The sequence below is a fragment of the Nicotiana tabacum genome, chromosome 17 (genome assembly GCF_000715075.1).
Source record: "Nicotiana tabacum cultivar K326 chromosome 17, ASM71507v2, whole genome shotgun sequence".
Classification (NCBI taxonomy): Eukaryota; Viridiplantae; Streptophyta; class Magnoliopsida; order Solanales; family Solanaceae; genus Nicotiana; species Nicotiana tabacum.
Window position 1 is genome coordinate 26,985,940 of NC_134096.1, and position 8,929 is coordinate 26,994,868.

The following is an 8,929-nucleotide window of genomic DNA, read 5'->3' on the forward strand; positions in this document are numbered from 1 at the left end:
ACTCGGAATATTTCATTATTTTTGTTCTTCAAGTCAAAAGCACCAAAAGGTGTCACACCAACAATTTCAAATGTACTACTCCACTTGGATTTTAGCTTCCCGTGAAACATTCTCAACCTTGAGTTAAACAACAATGCAAGATCGCCCACCTTGAAATCTTTGTTCTAAATGTATTTGTCTATAAGGCCCCGTAAATATTTGGCAAGGAATTTAAGGTTTTGTGGTGCCGAGGTAGGCTAATATGTTCGAAGACGGACTTTTTGGGTTGTAGAGTGCTTGAAGAGTTGGTGGAAATTTTTGGCAGAAGAAGACAACTCTGTGATCAAGTTCACAACCGCAGAATCATTGCCGCATATCCATCGCGGGGTTGAGCAAAAATATTAGGTCGTTTTGCGGTCCATTATGCGATCGCATATACGTTTCACGGTCCGCACTTCAATCGCAGATATGAAGAATTTTGGAGGGGGATTCTGCGGTACATTTCGCGGCCGCATAACTGGTCTGCGGACCGCAAACCTGCCGCAAACTTGTCCAAACCAACCCATGTTTTTGGGATCGTTTCTTCAGTCCATTTTCTGGGCTGCATATCTATTCTGCGGTCCACTATGCGACCACAAAGTTGAGTTCAGAGGGTCTATTTTTTATTTTTATAACCCAACCCCATTTCTTATAAAATGAATTTGGGGTTATTTTGTTTGGGTTAAACGCATAATTTAGAGAGAGGGGAGTGATTTAGAGAGAGAAAAAGGATCCCCAAGTGCATTGACCATCAATCTCTTCCCCAATCTTGAAGATTCAAGGGAATCACTCACTAGACCATCATCTACCCGGGTAAGACCTTGTCCTAAAACCTTCATACAATTGTAATGGGTTTATATAGGCTATAGAGTTTGAAATAGGCCATGCATGTGACATTAGGTGGTAATATGCGGGGTTGTTGAACTATTTTGGGTAGTTTCTTGTTGAAATTGGTTGAGGGAGGAAGGGATTTACATTCTAGAACTTTGTAGTCGATTTTGCATAATAGGTGTTTGACAAAATTCCCAAGAGACTTATGTCATGAGAATCCTTCTAATTATTATCCGATTTTCGCTATCTTCCTATAGATTGATATTGCTAGAAGTGTTGGCACATTGTAGTAGCCTAAGGAAAGATCAAGAAAGGTATGTTGGCTAAACTCCTCTCCTAGAAATTGAATTACATGGTGTCCCCATAAGTTTCAAGTATGGTTGCTCCAGGTTCCTAATTTCCATGTTCCGAGTTTTTCATAATAAATTCAATCATTTAGGTTTCATGTAGAGCGAGGGCCTCTTCTTCCTGCCTTTTCTGTAAGAGGCTTTCTTTCTTGCCTGAGTATGGGTCTACCTACCTTATTTATCCCAAGTAAGCAAAGTGTCGAAAGATGTATGTACTCAAAACGTGTTTCAATTACTCCTATCTCATCATGATTTCCTTCGGGAATGTGTTCAAGTATGGTTTAGGTATTAAAATGTTATAACTTCAATTCATGTTTGAAATAAAAGGCCTTTATGATTAACTTGGAAAGAAAACCCAATGTGCTTAGGACTCTTATAGCTCATATACATATCAAATCTCTATTTCAAAATGCCCTTATTGTTGATAAACTATGACGATGTTTGGAAGTAAAAGAAGTGAGAGTGAGATATAAAATGTGGCTATGGTTGTTGTAACTAGAGCGTATGATTTGAATTCGTGTTTCAATCGTAAATCACATTATCTCCTTTGTAAAAGTTTCCAATCTGTTTTGAGTTCTTAGTTACCATGAGTTGAAACTGTGTATTGCCTATTTAAAGAAGTATTTCAAAAAGAAATGGTGTATTACTCGTTTATGATTTTTAACTTGTGTTGCGATTGCAATTCGTTTTGCTCCATACTTTGGAAAGAGATCTATTGTCTTTAAAGCCTTCGTTACTAATGAACTTAAGGTTATGATTTCAGAATATTCTATGTGTTGATGTCTATGATGATGATCCTTGAAAGTAAAGAAATGAAAGTGTGGAATATGAGATACGACCATCGTGCCATGAATGAAGAATCATATGTGTGGCCAAAAGAGCCAATGAGATAGTAATGTTGTGAGTGGTTGAAAGTACTAATGAAGTGATATATGGTGTGAACGATTATGAGGTGAATGTATTTGTATTTCCATTTCCTTTGTGTTCAAAACAGAATGTTTTTGGGAGTATCATTAGTGAGCCGAGGAAGGGTGGGTCTTAAGGTCAACACCCGAAACTACACATGCCGGTAAAGGAGTAGATTGTGATTATTCCCCTTAATCGAGGTGAGATTTATGTGTTTAGATTATTCCCCTTGATTTGGATGAGATTGTTGATGGCCTTGGAGTGGAAGTTGACCCTCACGGCATATGTGGAAAGGCGGCCTAGCCGATTGGGTAGAGATCGGACGCCATGTCGCGCGCATGGTGGTTCCCACTCTTGGTAACACCTTTTGTTTTTCACATCACATGTCAATCCACATTGTTAGTGGAGAGATGGCCCAGACGATCGGGCGTGATCAGATTCCGTGCTAAAAATATGGTGGTATATCAGTGCTAATGATCTCCCAACCAAAAATAATATTATTTTCGTATTTTGAAAATTATTATGTTTTAACTTGGCATTTGGATATCATTGATTGTTACTTGCTGTTTCCATGGTGTTCCCCTTCTTATATTAACATTCTATTTCGAAAGAGGACATTTAGCTTCACATACTAGTACTATTCCACATGTACTAACGTCCCTTTTGCCGGGGGCGCTGCATCTTCAATGGATGCAGGTGGTTCATCAGCGGGCAACTTTGATCCTCGTTAGCGGTTACTCTCTATTCAGTAGTCTTTGTAAGCCCTACTCTGTTTCGGGACTTATGTCACTTGACATTGTACTTTATGTTTTGAGGTATAGCCGGTGCGTTGTTGCCGGCACTATCATATTACTCTTGTATCCATTAGAGGCTTCGTAGACATGTTGTAGGTGGTGTTCGATGTCGGGTAATGAACTAGAAGTGTTGGTATTTGGCAAACATGTTTTCTATCATAATTATGAACTTGTATTCTTTTGGAAATTGTAAAATGAATCTCCTTTGAGTAATGGAAAAAGAATGTGGAACACTTTACTCCTCTCATGTCTATCTCTTATTATTGATTCTTATATCATTCATGGGTAAGGTTAGGTAGAAGGCATCAAGTAGGCTTTCTCGACCGGAGTATCTCGGTTGAACACCTGCCACGCTCCTCGAGGTCGGGGCGTGACTTTGTCATGTAGATATTTCATCTTGTAAGGACCCATAAAAATTTAAACCAAAATCTTGGGGTTTCGTAGAGCAAAGCACGGCTTTCCATCCATAGACTGGTGGGCAAGCAGAGCGGACTATTCAGACGCTTAAGGACATGTTGCGTGCGTGTGTGCTTGACTTCAAGGGTAGCTGGGATGATCATTTGCCACTCATAGAGTTTGCTTATAACAACAGCTTCCATGCCAGTATGGTAGAAGATGTAGATCGCCGATTGGGTGGTCCGTGGTTGGAGAAGCCGAACTAATAGGATCAGACCTTGTGCATTAGGCTATGGAAAAGGTTAAGATCATAAAAGAGCGGTTGAAAACTTCTCAGAATCGTCAAATATCCTACTCGGATGTTCATCGCAGAGACTTAGAGTTCAAGGAAGATGATTGGGTGTTCTTGAAGGTATCTCCCATGAAGGGGATCATGCAGTTTGGAAAGAAAGGGAAATTAAGTTCGAGGTATGTCAGGCCGTATAAAATCACTCAAAAGATAGGTCAGGTGGAGTACAAGCTTGATCTACCACCTGAGATGTCATTAGTGCACCCGGTATTCCATGTGTCCATGTTGAAGAAGGTAGTTGGAAATCTGTCCGCTTTCGTGTCGGTTGAGACTATCGAGGTTAGTGAAGAATTGTCGTATGAAGAGATTTCGGTTGCTATCCTTGATAGACAGGTCCGGAAGTTGAGGAACAAAAAAATTGCATCCGTAAAGGTATTATAGCGAAACCAGCAAGTCGAAGAAGCTACTTGGGAAGCCGAGAATGAAATGAAAAATAAGTACCCTCATTTATTTGAATAGCCATGTAATAGCTCTAAAAAGTTGTCCCGCCTAATTTTTGTATCACTTGTTCAGCTAATATAAAGAGACTCCTTTATAGTTAGATGCCCCTCCATGAGGCTTGGGTTGGTGCCATTTTGTATTATGTTGTGTCATTTGATTCAATATATGTTGCTAAGGTGTGTTTCAGGGGCTCTCTGATAGGTGGATAGGTCTAAATACAAAGGAAACTCTGGCAAAAGTTTTAGAAAGTTAGGCAAATTTGGGGCTGATGGTATGTGGCATAACTGAAACTGTGTTAAGGGAACCTTGATCCTCATTCGAGGACGAATGATCTTAAGTGGGGGAGCATGTAAGGACCCGTAAAAAGTTAAACCAAAAACTCGAGGTTTCGTGGTGCCAAGATAGATTCCTGCGTTATTATAGTAGAAATTATTAGCGGCGAGCATGCGAGCCACGTTCGAACAGTACCCTACAGACTGAGAGGAAAGTGTTTCGCAGAGGAATGCGTTTCTGCGGCCCATTATGCGGTTGCATAATCACTCCGCGGACAGCATAATGGCCACAGAGTGAAGCAGTAAGTTGGCCAATTTGAGGTTAGCTTTGCGGTCGATTATGCGTCCGCATAACCACTATGCGGACCGCATATCGGTCGCATAATCCCTCTTGGGTTTTTGCGGAGGGAACTCTGTGGTGCATTATGCGACTGCAGAACAAGTATGCAGACCGCATACTGGTCGCATACCTGGGCCAAAAGTTTAGGACCCCGAGGGCCATTTCTGCGGTCACTTTGCAGACCGCATAACCATTATGCGGTCGCATGTCGGGGCACCCATTTTATTATTTTAAAACCCGACCCCCATTCTATTAAAACACCCCTTTAGTCTATTTTGAAGCTCATTTTTGATATTTCTAGTGTGAGAGAGAGAGGGTTCTAGAGGGAGGGCCTAATTCTCATCAATCAATATTCAACCATCACTCAAAGCTTGGAAATATTCAAGTAGAGCACCAAATCCTTCATCCAAAAAGGTAAGACTTCATCACCCCAGATCTTAATTTCAAACATATCTATAATGGGGTATTAGTGTGATACTTCATGGGTATGAGGGTGGTTCATCTTGCATGCATGTGATAAAGAGTGTGGGAAAAATAAAAAGTGAACTAGAACCATGAACGTTTTCCTAATTTTGGGTTCAATTTGTATATTGCAAAAATAGATTGAGGTTGCTAAGGGTTCCGGATAATTGTAGAGTCTAAAGAAGCGCAATTGAGGTATGTATGGCTAACTCTTTTCTTCTTAGAATCGAACTTCCGGTGTCCTAATAATTGGTGTAAGTTACAACTTGAGCATACTAGAATTGTTTGCCTTAGTGTTTTAGATTGAAAGATTCATGTTCCCTAATTGTTTTAGATAGTTACCATGTCACATGCTATTTGAGAACGAAATCATGATTTTCCAAGCTCCTTCCCTTATGTGTGAAATGCTTTATGTGATGGTACTTATCAACATGAATGATGATGTTATTTGAAAGAATACAAAAGGAAAGACTTGAATTGTAAAATGTTCCCAAGTGCCAAGAACTACTTAATAAATGAGGCTGTTTGTGCCATGTAACGAAAGATGGGAAAGAGATGTGAATTGAGTGAACAATTGAAAGAGGTTATGTCTCAAGTGAGATGGCTTAGCTGATCGGCCCGAGATCGGACGCCATGCTGTACACATGGTGGCATTTATGTTGGAATTATTGATTTACATTGTGGATATGGATATGTCTCACTTGAGATGGCTTAGCCGGTCGGGCCGAGACCGGACTCAGTGTAAAAACACGGTGGCATTGTGAGTTGTGGCTTTGGCACTAAAGATTATTAACCTAAAAGGATAGAAAGATTGAATTGGAAACTATGTGATCCTTACTTGGTGTTTCTTTGTATTTCTGTGAAGTACTTATTGATTATTATGACTGCCTTCTGTTTGTTTCATTGTTCATTCTACTAAGATTGGTGTTTGCCTTACATACTAGTACTATTCGACAGTACTAACGTCCCTTTTACTGGGGCGCTACATCTTTGAATGGATATAGGTGATTCCATCGCAGATAGTACCGATCGCAGATAGTTGTGCTCTCTTTCTGTCCTCACAGCAGTCTTGGTGAGCCCCATTTCTCCCAGGGGTCATGTAGTCCTTCTTTTGTATAAGTTTTCATATTTTGAGGTATAGCCGGGGCCTTATTGCCGGCATTGTCATGTTGCTCTTTTGTACCCTTAGAGGCTCCGTAGACGTTTATGTGGGTCATGTATGTATGTTGGGGTGATCGTTGGATCGAGTTGTATTTTGGAAACTCAACTATGGCATAATGTACGTATATAAGGAAAAATGAACTAGCAATATTTATATATTTATATAACTGATCTCTCCCCTGTTTTACAAATGGTGATGCGTTCCCTTTTTGGATTATGAATGAGTCGGGTAGGAAAGGTTTAATAGGCTTGCTCGACCGTATTCACTCAGTTGAGCACCGGTCACACTCCCCGAGGTTGGGGCGTGACACATCTTTTCTTTGTACAAGGACGAAGTTGCATATGCATGGTACCAGGACTCATCCAATTCATTCAAATGTGTAATCCGCAAGTTAGCGGCTACATCCAAATCAAGATTCGATTTCTTTAGATCCCACATTGCCTTGTGCTCTAGTTCTATAGGAAGATGACAAGCTTTATCAAACACCAACCGGTATGGAGACATTCCGATAGGTGTTTTGTAAGTCGTCCAATAAGCCAATAACGCATCATCAAGCTTCTTGTACCAATCCGTCCGATTAGCATTCACTGATTTAGACAAGATACTCTCTATCTACCATTTGGAGACTTCTACTTGCCCACTAGCTTGTGGGTGATAGGGAGTCATGACCTTGTGAGTAACACCATACTTGCTAAGTAAAGTGTCAAAATCTTTGTTGCAAAAATGTGACCCCCCATCACTTATGATTGCACGTGGAATACCAAGTCTTGTAAAATTATTCTTCTTCAAGAAAGCCACTACACTTCTTGCCTCATTGTTGGGTTAGGCGACGACCTCAACCCATTTGGATACATAATCCACCACGACCAAGATGTAGGTGTTTCCACAAAAGCTCACAAAAGGGCCCATGAAGTCAATGCCCCAAACATCGAAAATATCAATCTACAAGATGGTTATGAGAGGCATTTCATTTTTCTTTGAGATTTCACCTGCCCGTTGACATTCATCACATTAGTTCACCAAATCACTAGCATCCTTGTAAAGAGCAGGCCAATATAAACCACAACTAAGAACTTTGGCCGCCGTTCTTGCTCCACCATGATGACTACAATATATTGAAGAATGTCAAGCCCCAAGAATATCACCTTGCTCTTCTTCCGGTACACACCTTCTAATAACCCCATCCGTACAAATCTGAAAAGGTATGGTTCATCCCAATAATAATCTTGACAATCTCTTTGAGCTTCTTCCTTTGGTTTGAAGAGAACTCATCCGGAATGATTCCACTCACAAGAAAATTTGTCAAGTCTGTGAACCATGGTACCTCTTTCATTGAAATTTCCAAAAGTTGCTCATCGGGAAAGGAGTCATTGATCTCAAGGCCATCATGCGGCCTCCTTTCCTTCTCCAAACGCGACAAGTGGTCCTCCACTTAGTTTTCACTACCTTCCCTATCTTGGATATCAATATCAAATTCTTGCAACAAGAGCACCCATCTCATCAACCAGGCTTTGGAATCCTTTTTGCTCATAAGATAACGAAGTGCCGCATGGTCCGTGTGGACAATAACTTCGGCACCCATCAAGTACGGGCGGAACATCTAAATTGCAAACACAATAGCAAGGAGCTCTTTCTCCATAACAGTATAATTGACATGGGCACTATTCATAGTCTTACTAGCATAGTAGACTAGATAGAAAATCTTGTTGATACGTTGCCCCAAAACAGCCCCAACCGCTACATCACTTGCATCACACATGAGTTCAAAAGGCACACTCCAATTTGGAGCGGTAATGATGGTAGTTGTCAACTTGAGCTTCAATAGTTCAAAAGCTCTCATGCAATAATCATTGAAATTGAACTTGGCATCCTTCTCAAGGACCTTGCACAATGGGTTCACCACTTTAGAGAAATCTTTGATAAATCCCCGGTAAAAACCTGCATGGCCTAGGAAACTCCGCACACCCTTTACCGAAGTTGGGGGTGGAAGCTTAGAAATCACCTCAATTTGTCCCTTGTCAACTTCAATTCCATTCTTTGAGATTTTATGGACAATGACAATACCATACTAAACCATGAAATGACATTTCTCCCAATTGAGTACCAAGTTGGTTTCTTCACATCTAGCCAACACTTTGTCCAAATTTGCAAGACAATCATCAAAGGAATCCCCAAACACCGAGAAGTCATCCATGAAAACTTCAAGGTAGTCCTCCACCATATTTGTGAATATAGCCATCATACACCGTTGAAAAGTTGCCGGTGCATTCCACAAACCAAATGGCATCCTCTTGAAAGCAAAACTACCATAAGGACATGTAAATGTTGTTTTCTCTTGATCTTCCGGAGCAATGAGAATTTGGTTGTAGCCCGAGTACCTATCAAGAAAGAAATAGAAAGCACGGCCAGCCAATCTATTGAGCATTTGATCTAAGAAAGGAAGTGGAAAGTGATAATTATTTTTTACTTTGTTGAGCTTGCAATAATCCATACAAACCCTCCAGCCGGTCACCGTTCTTGTAGGAATCAATTCATTTATATCATTGGTAACCACCGTCATGCCCCTCTTCTTTGGCACACATTAAACCGGAGAGGTCCATGAACTGTCGAA